Source organism: Chaetura pelagica, unplaced genomic scaffold (genome assembly GCF_000747805.2).
Source record: "Chaetura pelagica isolate M959 unplaced genomic scaffold, ChaPel_1.0 scaffold559, whole genome shotgun sequence".
NCBI classification, from domain to species: Eukaryota; Metazoa; Chordata; class Aves; order Apodiformes; family Apodidae; genus Chaetura; species Chaetura pelagica.
Window position 1 is genome coordinate 987,116 of NW_009970722.1, and position 20,470 is coordinate 1,007,585.

A 20,470-nucleotide genomic window follows, 5' to 3' on the forward strand; every position below is an offset into this window, starting at 1 on the left:
GGTGCCCCTGGGGGCGCGGGGGGGCTTTCCCGGCTGAGACGGACACGTTCTCCCGACTCCCCGCCATCTCTGGGAGGCTCAGTCCGGCATCACCCACAGGGAGCGGCCCTCCTTCCTCCGCAGTAGGTATCCCCGGGAGCCACAGGCAGTGCGGGGCTCCTGCTCCCTGCCCGGGCCTGCCGCCCGAACACATGTCACAAGAACCGCGGTGCCTCGGCAGTGTCTTGTGTAAAGGGAGCAGGTTTTGTAGCCACGTGTCTGAGTCGGCGTGGTTCGTGTTGCTGTGTTACATCAGCTCTTGCACTTGGTCGGGTTACTTCCGCTTTTATAAAACTTATTTTTTGTATCATTTAAAAGTCATTCTCTAATCATTGTTACAGCAGAGAACTTAAAAAAACAACTGGGCCGAGCACTGGAAGTTTATACCTGTAACGAGTCCATCATCTATTGCTGCAACACTTACACAAATTTGATTGTTTTCATGTCTGGCTGGTGATCTTGCAAGTACTAACACTATGTCTACATCTCCTTGTGCCAAAAGATCTGTATGTGCACACTCAAAAGACTGCTTCTTCCTATAAAAGCCCTACCCACACAGTCCCTATTAAGAGCTGTTATATTTCTGAAGTGTTGTTTTACTGCATAGTCTTCAGAGACAGTTGCATCGTAGTTAGACACTGCATTTAGTTACACTACACTGACAGCTTAACACTTCTACGTGCAACAATCACTGTACATCCACAATCTCACAATACAACCCAACCTCTCAGCTAGCATTAAAGTACGTGGGACTAAGTCTTCCAGTTCTGTCTTCCTCAGTACAGAGGTGTAAATCCTATAGCTTACCTACAGCTTTGGGGATTTACATGCCAGCCACAGCTACAGCAGGCAAGATGCCAAAGTGCTAGGATGCAAATGTGTTTGTTGCACTTGCTGTGGTTGAGAAAAAGGACCTAAGAGCCATAGTCTTGAGTCTCATACTGAAAACGTGAAACGACAGTCAGAGTAAGAGCTGCTGGTATAAACTGTTAAAATTGTTATCGTATCATATAATATCATGTCATATTGAAAGAAACAGAAGATTTTCCAATGAAAAGAGGTTAAATAGTACAGCAATAAAAGTGTATTTACAATATATTTGTACAACATAAGCTATATGCTTTATATAGTAATATGTGGCAAACCTTTACAAGGTGTACATTTACGTAAGCAAAATCAGTCTACTTACCTTTTTCAGTTCTTGTATTTAATGCACAAAACCCAGGATGGAACATCTAAATAGACACTGCAAATCCAGCAGGTGCCTCAAATCCAGCACACCATAGCTTTCATGCTTGTCTAGTTCATTCACAAAACATACCTGCTTGGATTTCCTATGGCATCAGTTCAATCCAGGCCTGCCTTACTCCTGACACAATGCTGTGCAGTTCCTGTATCTGCATGGATGCCCAGTCATCTGCTATCCTATTCCTAACTGTTCAACCTGATGGGCAGGTGCAGTCAAATTGTCCTCAAAAGGTAACAAAGTTCAAGTCTTGTGACAAACAGCAGGAAGCCAGGTAGAGGAGGTGGACTGTACTAACAAGGAGATGTTGGAAGGGGTAGAAGCAAGGCTGAATTTCTGCATGTTTGATATCCTACCAGTTAATCAGTACTAACATACTGGCTAGTCTGTCCCACATATGTAACTTAAAACAAGACTTAAAATAGAGTTTTTGGCCTTGCTGTCAGTCCAAAGATGTGGGAAGGACCTCATGGTAACATAGAAGGTTTAGTGGGTATGGCAGGGAACTAAAAATACTCAAGTTATGGTGCATGTTCTGATTCCTACTATATGTATTTTAAACCAGTTCATAATATAAGAATGCTGCAAAAGTGGCATAATCAGCTACTTGGGTATTCCTACTAAAAGTGACAGGGAAGCCGGTGTGGCCACGTTGGCTTTGTATTTCACACTCTTCAATTGTAGAACAGCCTTTTGTGTGACTACACACAATGAAAATGATTGCTGTCTTTCACTGGCTAGAGAACAAGGAATGGAAGAATGAAAGATGAGGAGTTACCTTTCCCTGACTTTAACCACATTTAAGGTAAATACAGAGTACTAACTTGTTGACAACTTTCCTAAGATTTCTCTGTTCTAATGAAATTTTATAAGCAAGCAATGCATTTTCAGTTAGCTAGACTCTACTTTAAAACACACCTTCAGGCATGATGCAACAGGCACTGTGGTCTGTTGTCATCATGAATTACCTGGGTACTAAACACAAACTAGCCATGACAGCACATAACAAACCATGAGCTAATTTATGTATTTTGTCAGCAGAATAAGTTTGCCAGAGAAAGCCAAAGTTCTGTTCTAGACAATTCCTGAACTTATTTGGAACCAGCTTAATCAGATGTACATTGCACTAGGTGGTGCAATATACAGACATAAATTTAATTTTTCTTTTAATTGGAGGCTGCAATTCTGTCTGTGTGACTGTAGACTATTTTTTTTTCTGGAGAAGATTTAGTTATTTTTACTATCTTTTGTTATCCTAATCAATTGCCATTTTAGCATGTGATTTTACTTGGCAGGATCAAGCAGTAGAGGTAAGTCATCTGGATGCAAGAGCAGTTTCCTTAGTCATAAGGGAAGCTATGCCGTTCTGATGCAAATTTGTTCTCTAGGTTTCAAAGAATCCCTTAGCTGAATTCTTGTTTTGTTGAACAGAACAATAGGATAAAACCTGGGGTGTTCTATGGATGGTGTAAATGTGTCCTGTGATTGCTCCAATTTTCTGTCTTCCTTTTGTAAGTAAGTGTAAATTTATGACTGAATAAAACCTTTTAAATTAATGTAGATGTGTTGTGACATTTGTTTGAGTTTGAAAATTTCAAAACAATAGGTCAAAGATGTGTCCCTGTCCAGTTTATGTCGGTGGGATATCAACTTAGATGGTCATGGGTCATATTTAAATGTTAATATTACTCTTCTAGCCAGGGGAAAACCAAAATTGTGATTCTCCATTGTTTGTGAGCTGGGATGTTTATATTTTTTAAAATGTTGATGGATTTGTCAGAATACTTGAGTTATTGTGTTCCCTAGACAATAAATAACTGGAATTAAAAAAAAAAAAAAAAGGAGAAATCTGACAGAAATTGTCCAATAAGGGAGAACGAGGTGCAAATGTGAGTATTTGCATTAAAATACACTGGTTTTGAAGCAATAATAAGAATAAAGCAGATGGACAGATTGAAGAAGATTCATTCAGTGTCTCAGTTAAGATGGAGACTGAAAGAACTCGCTGATAACAGAAGTGATAGATCAACTTTTTATATTTGGGTCACTGCTTGTGAGAATTTGATCCACATTTTTCTAACCTAAAAATACTTTTCCAACTACATACAGGCAGGATGGTGTTTAGTGTTAGCTGTTGAGATCTGTCTAAAGGTAGTTTCTATTTCATATCAATACAAAGGAATAAGCTACCTTCCTAAAGGTTTTGATTCACAATTGAAGGTAAATTTGACTCACAACTGAAAATAAACTTAGCAGCAGCAGCTAAAGCTGTTAGTGCCTGAAGCAGTCTACACCAGCCGTTTCTCTCAGATTAGTCATAGGACGTCAAGTACATTTCAAGTGAAATTGAAAATATAAATGCTCTGTAGTAAAGGTGGAAGTGTATTGATTATAATGTGTCTAAATAAAAGCAAACTAAGTATATGCTTAAGGATATAGTTTCTCTTGCCAGGCTAAAGGTTAGAAAGGTTAAAAGCAGGTTTGTTAAGTAATTTAATAGGGAAAACGTGTGAAGCAGGCCATTAGCAGGCAAACCAAGGCTGGTGGCAGTTGCAACATAATAAACAAATTCATAATCTGTTCAAGTACCATTTTTATCAGAAATCTTTTTGTGAACATTTTCGATCATCTTCACATAGTTCTTGGTTGGTCAACCAAGTTTTTTCAATAGGACACTGGATCTTTGTTTCATTCCTGTTTTATAAAGCTACTGGTTGTCCATCTGGAAACAGTAGGAAGTTACAAACAGAAGAAATCTTTGGAGCATCTGAGGAGTTGAATAAGCTGTGATGAGAATGTCACCTGTTGCCACTAGCACTGCATTCTACAGACGTTTTCAATTCCTTTCCTGTGAGTTGAAAAATGACGGTAGAAGATCCAGCAGAAAAGATCTAAATGCCTCCGGGGCAAAGATTTATTATGTGGGGATGACAAAACTTACAAAGAGTGGAATAGAGGCACAGGCATACACCTCTTCTGTCTTTACAGTGAATAAAGGTAACAGCAAGAAAGGAGAACTGAAAGTCCCTGTTTCTCTTTTCAAGAGTGGTGCTGATGACTACATTAACCAACTGAAAATCTGTATGTGGGCTGTCTTCCACATAGTGGCACTGGAGAGGTTGGGGGTTGGTTAGCTTGAGAAAGATGAGAAAGCTTCACAGAGAAGAACTAGATTCTCTGTGTAGAGAAAGACAAGGTACCAGGAGAAAGAGAAAGATAAAAAGAGAGAGAGAATGGTAGTAAGGATTTGAGGTAGATATCCAAGGTATGTGGGCAGTGGAGTTGGGAATACAAAGGACTCGAAGGGAAGAAGGATTGTCAGCTTTCTCTTCTTCCTTTTAATTCACCTAGCTTGCTGTTAGAATAAAGTGTTGTATAACTTACTTTGCTGCTGCTTGATTTAAGTTTTTATAAGTTGCTGTATCCTAAAGCATCACTTTCCAAATGGTAAGGTGTGGAGTCTACCTGTTGAAGCTGTCTTGGCCATGAAGAAGCAGCCTGGGTGTTGTTGCATGTTGTTCCTGGGACTGGTGTGCTGGGGAACTGAGGCAGGTCCTGCCTGCCTTGTGAGTCTGCTTGAGTCAGAATTCTGCTGGTACCAGCAGGTCAGCTGTCAGAACAAAGGAGAGGCGGTGATGGGTATCAGAGGCTGAACAACCACTCTGGAATACTGCTAGTTTTTCAAAGATCGTCTTTGGCTAAAAAAGACTTGCAGAAATGCTGGCCTAGAAACTGCAGAGGTTATTATTGGTTAGTGTGATAGGTGGAAGTCCCATGCACAAAGGAGGCGTGGTCTGTGGTGTCTAGAGTGGTGACTAGATCCTTTAAAAAGGGATCAGGAGTAGTTCGAAGGGTCTGGATACAAGGGAGACCTGAGGACAGGCTTGTATGTGCCCCAGAATGTTCTGATAAAAATATATATTGCAGTATTTTGCCCAAAATGATAATTTTTGTTTCTCACAACTGTACTGAAGACATGACAGTGAAGCCTCATCTAGTGAATGAAAAAATACTAAATTTCATCTGTAACCAGGTTGGCTTGATTTGTGCTAGGTTTGACACAGCTGTGATTTCTGTGTGCCCTTTTATACTGTATGCTTAAGTAGAAGTACAATTACTGATCCATTAGTGTGTACAGCCTCAGAGTGCTCTGTCACCATGACATAAAAACAAAGAAAGTGATTGCTTGCATTCCAGCAAGTAATATTTATAAATAACTTAATACTGAAAGCCAAAATGATGAAATGGCAAACGTAAATTGCATGAAGTGTAAGGGCTATATTATGAAACATCATCGTAGTACGTATAAGGTTAGGTTGCTTTTCTCTTCTGTTTTTCATTTTTTTGCTATGGTTATAGATATAAAGAAGAAATTGTATGTGTTTCACAATTACATCTTAAAATATATGACAGTATCCAAGTAATATTCCTGTCTGGATATCCAAGAAAGTTGCATAGTAAATAGAAAATTAGGACATCATCCCTAACTAACTCTGGCTTCGTCAAAAGCACTGGCAGCATTCCCACATTTTATGTGGTGCTAGTATTTCTCTTGTTGCCCAATAGAGATCAAAATGCCACAGAGCTGTATTTCTCAAGAGCACCAACTTTTAAATATGGGAATATCCATTTAGATATAATAATGAGGTTAAATATTTAGTAAAATGCTAAATATGTTTTGTATTTTTAACTTAGAAAAAATATTCCAAAGGAATTCTGGTTGATTACAGTATTTCTGTGACAAGCATTTTTACCAATCTTCATGCATGTCTTGAGCAAGACATCATCACTAAAATGTAAAAACCATCACTCTTTTTTTCTCCCCAGTAAAAATTGCTGTTGAAACAATTAATTCAAAGCTGATTTAATATTGGAAATTTGTCAAAGGACAAACATCCTTAGAAAGTGTTCCAGTACAAGCTGTGAACACTCTTGCTAAGGAAGCACGTTTAGAAACACATTAACTGACCTTTTCTTGACAAAACATTTCTCTATGAAATATCAGAGATAAGCCTGAAAACCCCAGCAGTTCTAAATACTCATTAACTGAGCTAAGTTAATTTACAGTATTTGAGGCACTAAGTTTGGTTGAATGGTAACAGAGCTCTTGCTTTGGCATGTGCTTTTTCATGATTCCCAGGGGCATTCAGGCTGCTGGCCAGAATCATCCTGAAGATTACCAAAGTTCACTGTGCAGCCTTTTTTCCACTCACTGTTGCAGTTTGAAAGCAATAATTTCACAGTTTGTGATCAAATTGTGTCTGATCTGATAAAAGCAAGAGTGGAGACTACACTCGGTGATTTTATTCCTTTTGTATCTATTTGGGCATGGAATATTGTTAGTTCTCACCTCCATCTCGAAGGTGGTGGAGTGGGGAGGACATGGTGGTCCTCTTCCTTCTGCTTCTGCAAACCTGGGCATTGAAAAGGCTGCTTCCGAGAGGGCACACAAGAGGCTCTCCGACAGGTACTTCGTACTGCACCAGGCACACCTCCCTTGGAGGTGTGGGAGCTGAGGAAAGGAGTGTGCCCCATAAGGGATGAAAGTCAGCTATTTATATCTTTCAATCTTAGCAGCACTGTGTTATTAGATAATGTTTTCATTTACAAAGAGAAAGTGTATACGCTGAATCTATTTTTATACACAGTCTGTGGCTTTCTTTCACTGACTTACAATAAAAGGCTCCCATGATCTCCATCCAGTGCTGTTTTCTAATGTTGATTGTTGATAGGAAAAACAAATAGCCACAGTGTGCAAAATTTTATCATTCTAGATATTTTTTCTCTTAAAAATTAATGAAGCTTGAAAAGCTTCTTCACTAAACTTCTAATTTGAATTCTTTCAAGGCTGTGAAACACTCTTTTGCTTCTCCAAGTTCTTAAAAGGTGATCTTTAGTTCCAAGGGGTTCTACATGGATAAATTATTTAAGTGCTCCATGGTTTATCAGTGCTCATGGTTTATATTCAGACTGTGTATTTAGTTTATATATAGCTTAGTTTTTATTTACTTTTGTCTTAAAGGGACATTGGAGCACTTAGGAGCTTGTCATAATTTTGCAGACCTTATACTCTGTCAGTTTCCTGACTTGGTGTAAACTTTTTCCCACAGCCTTTTGAACTGATGGACTTCTACCAACCCTTAACTTTTCTTGCAGCCCTTTTTTTGCACAGTTTAACATAAAAGTTAGAAATGACACATTCTGGTTTTTGCTGGTTTATATTGCTCCCTATATGTATATGACCAATTATCATGACCGCATAGATCATCAGTGGTTTCAGTATGGAAATAATTTCCCTAGACAGCAGCTAGTAGCAGAGGTGAACAGCCAACACACCTCTTCTGTAAGACATATTGCATGCTAGTGAACTCATTTGTTTCCTGACTCTGCACAGGGAGGTTAGCATCCTCTCTGCCCGCCTGTCATCTTTAAATGACATTTATGTTCATCAGACATCTTCGCTAGGAATTAAAAAATAAATAATTACTGATGTGTTTTCCCACAAAAGATTTATATTACTGTCCAGTTGGAGAAGTGGTTCTTTTTTGTTTATTTAAAAGTATGCCAATTATCTTTTTAGAAATATAATTCTTCAAGACTGATTTACCATGTTTTTTACTGTCTTGCATCTCTTCTGAAATAAACCCACAACATAAATAGAAAGTTATGAACCAGAAATGTGATTAGGTGTTCTGTCTTCTACCTTCCCTCTCTTCGGGTATTTATGTACATTGGTGAGATCCCCCCTAAGCATTCTCTTCTCCAGGCTGAACAGTCCCAGTTCTCTCAGACTTCCCCCATAAGAGAGGTGCTCCAGTCCCTTCACCATCTTTGAGGCCCTTCACTGGGTTCTGTCCATTATGCTCCATGTTCCTCTTGCAGATGACAAGCCAGAACTGGACACAGTTCTCCAGGTTGAGCCTCATTAGTGCTGAGAGGAGAAAGGCCACCTCCCTTGACATGCTGGCAATCCTCCTCCTGCTGCATCCCAGGAGATCTTTGGCCTTCTTGCTGCAAGGAAAAGTTCCACATAACATAGTTTTCTCGCGTTGTTTTTATTAGGGACTTTTTTGTAGAAAATTAACCTTTTTCAACATTTAAGACATACCTTTTGCTATTGCTGCGCTTTTCTCAGCAACAAAGTGACAAAAGTAATTTTTCTAAAATTATCCATCACACAATCTACTTCATTATTTAACCAGAAGTACATTATTTGAGGTAATATCAAAATAATGCCCCACCTGTTGTACATCAGTTTTATAGCTCAGCACAACTAGTAAATTGCCAGAACAGAATCCACAAATTAATTGTAATTGACATGCACAATATAATGTTGCCTTAATGTTCATATGGTGCTTTGGAAATTTGTGCTGTGGCAGAATACATTAAATTGACCATAGAAGAGTGTTGAAGAAAACAGAAATGGAGTAGCATGCTCCTGGGTGTTCATACACGTAATGGACTTACAAGGGCACAGTCTTGCATATTTTCACTCCTCTGGATGAGTTTTACAAATGCAAGTTGTTCTTTTAGTTGCAATTCTATAAATTAGGACTATCTGTCCTCAATTAGGACAAGCTGACAGAGAAAGTGCAGAGGTTACACCATCACAGTGGACCAAGAGGAGCATAAGCTGCATATGAGCCATCAATGTTCCCAGGTGGCCAAGCAGACTAACAGCATCAAGGCTTGTATCAGAAATAGTATGGCCAGCAAGACTAGTTAAGGTATTGTTTCTCCTGTACTCAACACTGGTTAGGCCACACCTCAAATACTGTGTTCAGTTTTGGGTCCATCACTACATGGACATTAAGACGCTGAGGTGCTGAAGCATGTCCAGAGAAGGGCAATGAAGCTGGTGAAGGGTCTGGAGAACTAAGTTTTATGAGGAGTGGCTGAGGGAGCCAGGGTTGTTTAGTCTGGAGGAGACTGAGGAGAGACCTTCTTGCTCTTTCCAAGTGCCTGAAAGGAGGCTATAGTGAAGTGGAGGTTAGTCCCTTCTCCCAGGTAACAAGCAGCAGGACAAGAAGAAATGGCCTCAAGTTGTGCCAGGGGAGATTTATATTGGATATTAAAAGAAAATTCTTCACTGAAAGGTTATCAAACAGTGGAAAGGCTGCCTAATGAGGTGGTTGACTTACATCTGTGGAGGTGTTTGAAAGATGTGTAGATGTGGTGCTTAGGGACACAGTGCAGCACTGGATTTGGTAGAGTTAGGTTAATGGTTGGTCTAGAACTTAAATGTATTTTCTAACCAGAACAATTCTGTGATTCTGTGTTAAGTTCTCTGTGCACAGTTTGCTGTGCATTAGTCTCTACAGTGATGATGTCAGCAGGGAGGAGAGGTTACAAGGGACGTATAGCCACCAAAACCTGTCTTTCTGGGTTTTCAATAAATGTTTCTGAGGAAGGCAGGCAATATAGATTGAGGTTACACAGATTGAATAGCATGATGCTATGGTAAGAAACAGTGAAGACAGTCCCAGTAATGTTTATTGACTTGTGTTTGTTAATCTGAAGCTGCATCCATTTTGCATGTGGGGAACCTCAAGTGACAGAGATTCTTCTTGATGTCCATTAACCTTTCTTACCTTAATTAATCTTTAATGCCTTGATTAACCTTTAACCTTAGAGTATACCTGTTTTTGAGGCCTTATTTGAGAGAATTAGAGCAAGATATTATTAGTTGCTTATAATGTCTATGTCCCATTTTTATCAAGCTTCTCTAAATGAGGAATTTTGAAAATGGATACCTGGGTGACTTGGCAGCATCACCCAGGAAGTCTTCGGGACAGCACCAACCTCACTTTAATCTATCATTTCTGAGACCTGCACTTTATAACTGGAAAATTGAGGACTCTTCTTTCTTTTCAGTCACCAGGTTTCAGCCATAGTCTTGTCTTCTTTCAGTGTGGTCCATTATTTAACAATTGTAATATAACACCTGGCAGATGCTATTTGTATTTGGATTTTTGTTGTTCACCTTCATCACTGAGAGCAGTAAGAGCCTTAACACTCGTATGCCATTTGTCCTTCAATGAAGGCAGCTGATGTACATTCTTCCCCTACTTAGATTAAGTGCAGTTTAATGAGATTTGAGTGCTGTTTCGGGTAAGAGGCCAGTGGCTGATTAGTGAGCTAGCAGTATACTGATCTCTTCCTTTAAACTGCTTTATACTCACTGTCTGTTGACATACCAGCATAAAGGTTAGAGATAAATATTTAATGATGTGTCCCTGATTCCACACCGAAATTTTCTTGCTCAAGTACCTTTATGCATGCAGCAGGCATACTGAATGTTACTTGATTTCCACAGTTCATCACTGAAACTGAGCGTGTAGATGATAGCTGTATAGAGAAGCTTACATGATTTGACAGATGGTGTTTGATTTTACGTCTTGAAGTATCTTTAAAATGTTTCTATAATGAAGATTAATTTCTGTAGCCATTTTTATGTAAGTGGTTAACACAACTTAAAAAAACCCACAAAACTGCACATCTGGATTTTTCTTTACATGACAGACCATACCTGTGCTGGTATTTATCATATTTGCAATATAAAATTTCAGCGGAATACCAGAGTCTTTTAAACACCATTAAACTGTTTTTTTTAGGCATGGCTTACATCAAGTAATGGATAGAAAATGGTTACAGCAGAATAAATCTATAAAAATTCTGCACTAAATCAGACTATGCTGGAATGTAACAGTTGCTGTCTTCATGAGTGTCAATGCTGTTTGCTTATGCAGCTCAGTGCAGTTGAACCACCACAAGGGAGACATTTGAAGAGCTCAGTGTTCAAGCATCTCTTGGAAGAAAGCCATAAAAGAGCAGACATGAACTGAGTAATAAATCCTGTAGACATAGAAGCTGGTGCCATTAAATGGTATCAGTAATCTAATCCACAGTTGCAATTAAAGTATCACAGAGGAAGTCTACCAATAGTTTTGCTTTTAATAAAAAACCTAACTATGAAAACAACAAAGCAAGAGGTGATAGAAATTTTTCTATAACAATTATATTCTATTTCTGCCCTTCTTGTAAAAGCTGAAATATAAAAAATATGCCAGTAAAGGCCAGGCCCTTAGACTTTTTATACACAAAGAGGCAAGCCTGAAAGATTCTGCGTATATCCACTAACAGGCTGGCATTATAAAATGCCATAGGATGATTATACAGTTGAATGTATATACCTGAACATCTCAGGGCAGCTTATGACACTGCAGATTGAAGGTTCCCAGCTCATTAAATATACAGAACACTTCCAAGCTTAAATAACTAGAAAGTTGCAGCTCAAGGCTTGACTGGACTTGATAATGGACAAATAATTTAGATTTCCATCACCACTGTTACTATGGTGTTACAGGAGCAGATCCATCCTGAAACACCTGTGACCCTCTTAGTGTATCCCAGGGCTTCTGAGGTTGCTCTGACAGTTATTGTATTTGACAGATTACTTCCTAATGATCACATCTGAGGATATGAAAGTTATTTTGCCTAAACGTGGCATGCCTAAACATTGCCTCACATGCAATTAATACAATTCAACAATTAATAGAAAGAATCTTCAATAGCAGATATTTAAGTGGTAATTAGATTGCATTACAAATAATGAAATCCTAAATCATACATAGATAAGTTACAAATAACAAGTAGTTATTAGACATGCACGAAAGAACTTTCAGATTGTCTTCATCATGGTCCACTAGTGTGTTTCTATGTTAACCTTGCCAACCTACAGATTATGGGCAGCCATTATTTGGGCAGGAAAACTATAGTTCTTTTCACTTGGAGCTGATTGGGATGAACTTTGTATTTCATTCAACTTTCTTTTCTGAGTGGTTCAGTTGATTTCAGACTTGTTTTAATGTGAATTTCACTGAGCTAGATTTGACTCTTTGTTTCTAAGTCAGCATTTTCATTGAGTTTGTCTAGTGGGCTATGGTCTTAGAGTGTGCATTCAGAGCAGCACTAGCCATCTTTTTGCTTACATTTTCCTGTACACGTCCTTCTCAAAGAAGTTATAATAGCAATGGCATCACAACAGGGACTGTGTTCCTGGTGAAGAGTGCAAGCAGCTTTCAGACTTCATTTTGAATATGTGCTTTTGTGTGTATAGATTTGCAGATATGTGCACAGGACGGGACTCTGTCTTCACTACAATTTCATGAGGTTATTTCTTCCCAAGAGAAGCAGAAGGCTCAGTGGGTTTTACAGTTGGCTGCTGCTGAGTAGACCTGGTTTATATGTCACATTTCCTCAGAGAATTCCTTGGAATGGACTTGCTTCTTCTGGTCAGAGCATTAGATCTTCTGGAAGGGGCAGTTTGGTTCATGAGAGGGAATCCAGAGGAGCACTTCTCCTTTGCTAGAGTTGACCCATTGTACTGCATTTTCTACAGTCTCAGAAATGTGTGGGCCTTTTTCTGTACTATATTCCAGGAAGAACCAAAGTTCCAACTTGCCAAGTGAAAATGAAGTTGGCTTTGTTAAAGCTTTTGGAGGAATGCTGGAAGAGGGGGAAATGGTCATGGTAAAGACATATTTGAAATTCATTTGGGAGTGAACAAGGTAACAGCAACAAAACCCCTACACCAAGACTAATTGGTACAGTCAGTGCAAGATATTTTAAAATTAATTTAGATTTTGAGTTTTATTAGTCTTTTCATGCTACACTGTATTAATGTTAAAATGCATCATAACTGAAATACACGTAGGCCAACAGTTGTCATCTTGACTTAATAATAGTTCTTGTAAAATCTGGTTAATTTTTAATTTGTAGCACACGTACATTTCACAGGGGTAATCACATAATCCAGATAATCTGGAGATAATCTGTTGATGACCCTAACCTAAACTGCACTGTGTTATATTCTGTACTCATGTCCATTCATGAAGCTATTTTTAACAATATGATTAAGGAAGCAGTCTTTCTATAAATATAAAGGCACAGCTCCCCACCCCAACTGTAAAAAAATAGATTTATACTAGTAATAAATTAACAAAAAAAAAAAAAAAAAAAAAAAAGAGCCCCTTGTCCCATTTCATCAGTTGAAGAATGCCATAATTTTATGGCTTTTTTTTTTTCCTTCTCACTGCTTCTTTTACTTTTTGAGTGGGTAAAGATAATGTTTGGTCATAGGGTAAGAAATAGATTAATTTTTTAAAGATCAACCCATTTTAGACCAACACATACAAACACATTGGCCTGATTGCTTGGATACCTTTTAGCTCTTAAGAGCAGAATGCCTGGCACTTATTTTTCAAAACTTAACTTTTTAGACTGTATTTATATACATGCTAACACATTCAGAAATGTAAAGAAAGAAGAGAACTACCATTTTATTAATATAAAAAATCTACATTATTTTAATGCTAAATATAAATAGATTACAACTAAATGCATGAATATTTTTAAACTATCTGCTGGTTTCCCTGTTAGTAGTGATAATATCTGAGTTATCAAATCTCATGGACTGATTCTATGGTTTGCTTCTTGGATAAGCAGTTAAACTATTTTTTCAAAAACGTTCTTCCAACAGGTATCCAAGATGCTTAGTATTTAGATCAACAAATGTCTAGATATATTCAGGAAATTTATATTGTGGAAAATAGAATTAAAAAACAGGATACAGCTTACTGTATTCTGAGGTAATTTTGTGACACAGGATGATATACAATTCCAGCTTTTAATTTTGGGGTAGAACAGTGCAGGGCTGATATCATAATGAAGTGCTTGCTGAAATTCTAAATGCTAATAAGTGCATTTTTATTAATTTTTTTTTCTTCTTTATAGCTATTTGGCAACCAAAGCAACTTTGTATACAAAATTGACTGGTTAATTATTAAAATGTCAATGTACCATGACCTGCAGAACTTTCACTGGAGCATAAGAATGAAAAGGCAGTTTTAGAGTAATTGTGGTTTTGTTTTGTTTGTTTGGGGTTTTTTGTTTGTTGGTTTAGTTTGGTTTGGTTTTGTGTTGTTTGTTTGTTTTCCCCAGTTACTTTGCTTAAAAAGTTTGTATTGGCCCAGTGCTAAAGGATTAAGTGAGGCTTTGGAGCAATGAAAGATGAGCTGATGAGATTTTGAGTGGAACCATAGTGAAAATTTGAAAGTTAGAAACCATTGAGCTGTTCAAAGTTCTATCTGAAAAGAAATGGTTGGGAATAAATTAGACAGCATGAAATCAGACTGTGAAACAGGGGTACATAATTACCTACACTCAGCAGAAAGCCTTGGTTTACCAGGAGAATGAGACACCAGGGGCTGACTAAGGTTACCAGTATTGTTAATTACCAAAAAAATTACCTCACATTATTTTATTTTGTCCCATACCCACCCACGCTTTTTATGCCTCCTGCACATATGCCCTAACTTCTTGCTGTCTTTTGGAACTTAAAGATGCCGATTCTGAGCCAGCCTATATACAGCAAAACATTGGGAAAATTGTCCTTCAAGAGAATTCCCAAAATATCTGCTCCCTGTTACGTCCAAAGAAACCAAACAAGAGTGCTGAAGAACAGAAAAAGGTCTGGCTTGTGAAAGCAAAGGAGATACCAGTTCAAACAGCAGGTATCTGGGAGTCTGGTCTCTTTGCAATAACCAGAACAATAAATCCAAATTTTCCTTTCTGCTAACACACCCAGGCTAGCAAAATTCTTATCTGGTGATATCAACAAACAATGACACATTGATTATATATCAGATTGCCAGACTGTTCTTCCTGTTCATGTACATATGCTTACATTATACAAGATGAGCAGAAAGAAAGATTCATACTTTGCAGCCTTTGTTCCATTTTCATCACTAAATTGCCTTGCTTAGACTCTGTTAATAAATCATATTTGGTTTTATGAGCCTTCTGTCTGCCAGAGGACCCTGAATGTTTACACCATGCCTAGCTCTTATCTATACCAAGGAAGAAAGAAAAATTCAAACGAACCCTTGCTCTAGCTGTTTGTCTCATTAGTCAAGCAACTCTGATTCCTGATAGGTAAATGTGATTCTGATCCCAGAAGTTGTTGTGGCATGGATGCACTGTGCTCCTTTGGAGAGAGATTTGGACACTCAGTGAAGACCGAATTCATAAGGCTCCATTCTGTTACACCCACCATAATGAAATGTTGCAATAAGCATCTTCACTGTACTTTATCATACCAACCAGCTTTAAGAATCCACTGCTTAATAGACAAGGATCGGTGCAACTGAGTGAGGGAGGGTAGGAAGGAGGTAAAATTAGAGGCTTGTTCATTTGAGATGCAAGGTTGCCTTCAGAAAGTTCTGGGGAGCTAATTCAATTCTAGAGACCCTGCAATAGATGTCTGTGCTCATAGCACAGTGAAAGCCTGCTTGCTCACTTGGAGCCAGAATTGCCATCCTCGGTTAATTTATTTTCTCTCTCTATTAGTCTCTTTCCCACCAAAAAAGTCTGAAGGAGTAGAAGAGCCAGTGATGGGTAATAACGCTACTGCAGCAACAAGAGGTTTATTTCTACTACCGTTTTAGGACTTTCACAGTGATGAAAGGCATCTCAAGTCCCACTCTGCCTTGAATAGTATGGAGGTGTGTTAAAAAACCTGTTTGTTCAGACAATTCCCTGGCCTGTCAACACTCACATTTCACTCCACGTTGTATCTGCTGCTCCAGCAGCTGACTCCTTTAGCCGTGCTGAGCTGGCAGTTTATGTAAGAAAAAGAAACAAGGGAAAACACTAGAGTGTTTTCAGCATTTTATTTTCAGCATGGCAGATGTAGCACAATTACCTGCTTCCTGTTGCATAACAACATTTCTTTAGATGTAGGCAGATGTGGTCAATGACAAAGGACATGCTATAACAAGAGAGATATTCAGAAGCCACTAGATAAATCCAGGTAAGTCCTGGCAAGGAAGTGGAGAAACTTGCACCTTTCCAAGAATTTGAGAAGGAGCTGTGGTCAGAGGCAAGGCTGAAGCTCAAGCAGCTACAAATTTCACATGGAAAACAGTCTCCATCAAGGCAGCAGGGAAGTCAGACAAACAGGAGACATCAAAGCTGACAAAATTGGAAAAGACAGCAAAAGATCAGCAGTACCTGAATGACACACAGTGATGAGGGAGAGCAGCATTTGGCTTCTGGCCAAGTTTTTCTTATTTTTAGCCAGGTCTGGGTTTTCAGGTCTTATTAACCATAGATTGTAGCTGTAGCTAGGCTGCCTGTTGCCTAGGCAGATGTATTATTATACAGTCAAATTTTAAAAATCAATAAGCGGAACTGGTGCAACCTGGCACAACTTTAAAATGGTAGTTGGAATCTGACAAATATTCTTTTCTGCACTGAAATCTGGCATTTTTCTACAGACATGGGAAGTGTAGCTGTGAGGGTGGTGCCAAGAAGGAAATGTACTCATAGAAGATTTATATGGAAAAATAAATCTCTGTCTAAAACATGAACAGTAAAGATAAATTTTTGCAACAGACCCCACACAGGTTTTTCCTCGGCTGAGATGGAAAAACTTCCCTGTACTTCGCTGTGGGAATGATTTCTGACATACTTGTGTTTATTTTACTCATTTTTCTCTAAGAAGTAATGACCTAATATGCACCTTAGAGTTTGACCTGCCACTGTGGTCATCAGCCAGTATATGTGTTGGGACATGTTTGTATGGTACCCTTTTCCATTGCTGTCTTAAAATGAAAGTTTACTTTGTTCCGCTCAATGCATTGAAAAGTGTGTGTACTGCAGGAATAATACAAAAAATAAAGTTTTTAGCATCTCTTTAAAAAGAGATACTCTTTAAAAAGTGTTAAGTATTAAATGCCAGCTGAAGGGAAGTGTCTATATTTAGTTTTTAGGATGAGGGCATAACTCCTGGATTTATGGGCTTGAGCTGGGTTTTGACTTTTTAAGCCATTGCTTAAATTGGCCATGCTGTGCAGAATTGCTATGAATGCATCACATATTTTGCTGTTACTCTTAATATATTTCCAAGATTTAAAAACAATAATAATAATAATAATAATAATAAAGTGTAGTCGTAAGTAATCTTCTATTCTGGGAGTTCAGCACCTTCCAAAATAAAAATATGTAATAGCACATGGATATTCACAGCTACCGTCAAAGCCAGGGTACATCACTGAGATGTTAATACCAAACAGAAGGGACTTCCCACTGGAAAGCTTGTGCAAGTAGGCTTAATCAGACTGTTCCTCTGTCCAATAACTTGCTGTCATGTGTGTCATGCAAAACTGGCACAACAACCGAACAGGGATAATGTCACTGCAACGCATTCCTACAACTGTAACTACAAAAGCACATATGTACACCAGATTGTAGGAAATACAGAAGGAAGACATGGCAGGAACAAAATTCTTGGCCAACACAGCTTACCCTGAACTCATGTGTAAGTATCAAATAATAATTCTAAATCCTTCATGTAATTCTCTCACCTCTTTAAATATAAAACACTTATACAAAGATCTTATTTCAGCACTACCAAAGGTTGTAACTGGCAAACACACAGATTTAGTTTGAGCTATCCAATGTGGCACAAATCAGTGACACCATAGATGGAAAAAGTCCTGTTCTTCCTGTACTTCAAGAAGTTTGTGCTGTGGATTGCTTGCAGCTGTGCTGGGGAAGTTGCACCACTACATGAATGGATACAAGTGGGGGGACAAAAACCCTGCTACACTCTCTTAACTGCATGCAAAGCCACAATTTAATAATGTTGGAGAATCATTGCATTTTCTTTCCACACCTTCAAGCTCTAGCTCTGAATGTATTAGGTAAAGCAGAATAGTAAAATGGTGTTAAAATACATTTAACTTCTATGCAATTAGTTTTTGTGGCATACTGAGGGATACCAAATTTATATTTCTGCAAAACGTGGAAAGAATACTTTGCATGTAAAGCCCATAAGTGCCAAATGTCACAGTCCCATAGGATGTATTGGACTGCTGGAGATCCAGCTGCTGCTAGAGTCCAGCAAAGGGGGGTGCAACAACGAACACTTGAGAGCCCATTCTGCAGTCCATTTCCTGCCTCTGTTCCTGTCCTGGCTTGATCCTGGCTTTCTCCTCTCTGCACTTTATGCCCAGCTTTTTTTCACAAAGGGCATTTTCGAAAAGTAGTGATTCAGTACTCTGCACTGCCAGAACTCTATTTTCTTCCTTAATTTCTTTTTTCCCCCTTTGCATTTCTGCAGGTAAAAACCTGTTGTAACAAACTTGCCACTCTGTAGAATTTATTGTAGTCTTTTTTTACCAAAATTAACTTTCAATTATTCACTTGTCTCTGGCTTTCAAACAAATAAAATGCATTGTTCTATGTTTAGAGTACTATAATGGTGTTTCAGTTGTTTATTAATAATAGGCAGAGCAAGCCAGCACAACAAGCTTCCTCTTGACAAGAAAAGATTTCTTGTTTTGGATGAATAATGCAAATTGGAGAAATAACAACGCTCCTGCATTTTATGTGTAGGCAGATAATGTCCTATCCTTCAGCAAATGCATTAAGCAAACAAGAACACTTTGGGGAAACAGCCAGCTCCCAGAATAGAACATTCTGTTCTTGCCATAGGAGAAAGAACTTTCCAAGTAAGTTACAGTATCATCAAGTTTGCATTTTAAGGTTTTGATGTGCAGCTGCTTTGGGTGCCTTGCCTTTGCATTTTGGGAGTTGCTGCAGCAGGAGGGCTTACAACGGAATGGTCCTCCTCACTTTCAGCAGAACACTTGGCTCCAAGGGGCTTGTGCCATGGCCAGCAGGTAGGAAAACAGGGAGATAAAGCTGCAGGGAGGTGCAGAAGATCCAACAAACATATGCTCAGTGGCTGGATTACTTATTGATAGTAATCTTCCCAGCAGGTACTTACAAGCTGTGGTGATGATCTCTGGAAAGCCAAGGTAAGCCCCCTTTCGCTGAAGAGAGTTGCTCTGATTTGCAAGCTTTGAATGCCCAGAGGTTCTCAGCATCTTCAAGGACTTGGGTGAGGAAGTCCCTACTGCCTCAGCAAGCTCAGAATATCCTATTTCCCAGGAAAACCTTGTTAGACTTGTGTTAAAGACATCAATTTTTATACATATCAATAAAGAAATAAGGGGGGAGGGGGGCAGGGAATAGTCCACAAGCCTCACACTATAAACTCTTTAAAGCTGGGAGTTTCATGACAAGCACACCCTTACATATTTACAAGATATAAAAATAACATATATTTATGCAACATATATGAATGCAGCATGCATGCTGCATACAACTGACACATTTTTAGACTGATCTGAACTAGACATTAATTCAATTATTATTACTTATGTTTATTAAGTTACTGCTCTGTAGCAAAAACCCAAACCCCATTGTATCTGTCTAAACTATTTGGAATATAAATGCAGACAAGATAGGATGTTCCGACACTCCCATAGAAAACGTCACAATTTTTCTTTTCACTTTCTTCATCTTAAACATGTGGGAGGTGAAGATAGCTGATTAAGGTGTCTGTGAGATCACAAATGAATTAGGTGTCTGGAAAAGACCTAAATACAAAGAAGGCAAGAAGGCAGCATGGACAGAGACAGAAATGTGGAGAAAAAATAAAGGAATCAGCTACACCAGCATCTTTGACAGCTCCATGTTGAATGTGGAGAAGATCAAATGCAATTTGAGATGGAGCTGAATAGAAAATGGAATGTTCAAATGTACTTTGAAAAAAACTTCAGTGCATTAGAAAGTTACTTCAAAGCTGAAGTTTATCTCTGGGATGGTGTAATAAATAAGTGACATATGTGGCATGAAAAACCACCCCAAAACAACAGAAATAATTTGATATTTGTTGCCTTCTGGCAGGCAAGGGCGACCTGGTTCAGTACAGCACGGCGACCAACCCCTGGTCGCTCGGGCCACATGCACACAAGCACCAACGTGGTGGAAAGCAAAATGGCCCTTATTAACATGCGGCTTGGTATTATATAGCCTGAGTGACGTCACATCCGTCCGTGACATCCCCGGGGGGGGGTGGGGGTGGAGCCCTGTCTTTCCGTACAGCGCGAGATCTTCCGGCCGCCAGACCCTGGCTACAATTCCCCCCTCCCTATGCATAATTAAATTGGCTAGATATAACAGTCCTAAATAATAATAATAAAAAAAATACATGCATAAAAATCCTAAATATAAAACATCCTTAAACCTTATAGCAATCTTAGAAAATGTAAA

General features: G+C 38.7%; 1 protein-coding gene across 1 annotated transcript in view; it reads right to left on the bottom strand.

Annotated features, from left to right (window-relative positions):
- TNPO1 (transportin 1) overlaps positions 1 to 20,470 on the bottom strand; it is a 107,921-nt gene that overhangs the window by 86,917 nt on the left and 534 nt on the right. The window lies entirely within an intron of this gene.